The sequence below is a fragment of the Solanum tuberosum genome, unplaced genomic scaffold (genome assembly GCF_000226075.1).
Source record: "Solanum tuberosum cultivar DM 1-3 516 R44 unplaced genomic scaffold, SolTub_3.0 scf00238, whole genome shotgun sequence".
Taxonomy (NCBI): Eukaryota; Viridiplantae; Streptophyta; class Magnoliopsida; order Solanales; family Solanaceae; genus Solanum; species Solanum tuberosum.
Genome location: NW_006239162.1, coordinates 742272 through 742622, shown reverse-complemented (window position 1 = coordinate 742622; position 351 = coordinate 742272).

The following is a 351-nucleotide window of genomic DNA, read 5'->3' as shown; positions in this document are numbered from 1 at the left end:
TGATTTTGATGATTATGACTTATGTATGTTGAAGCTATGTTATGTATAATCATTATGAATATGGTAAGTTATAATGAAATATGATTTTATGAATGTATGCATGAAGTAGGTTGTTTAATGTGATACTTGGCTTTGAATAAGGTTATGGGGTTCTATTCTTTGCATTGCACTAGTATTACTTGGGTTGTCTACATGTTGGGATGATATTAGGTTGGTTTGGACTATGATGCTTCCTTTGTGTGCATATTGGATTTACTTGGTAAAAAGCATGGTTTGACTAAATGTCCTTTTATGCATGTTTCAATGATTTTTATGCACAGTAGCCATACTTAGTACGTGTGTTGTACTAAC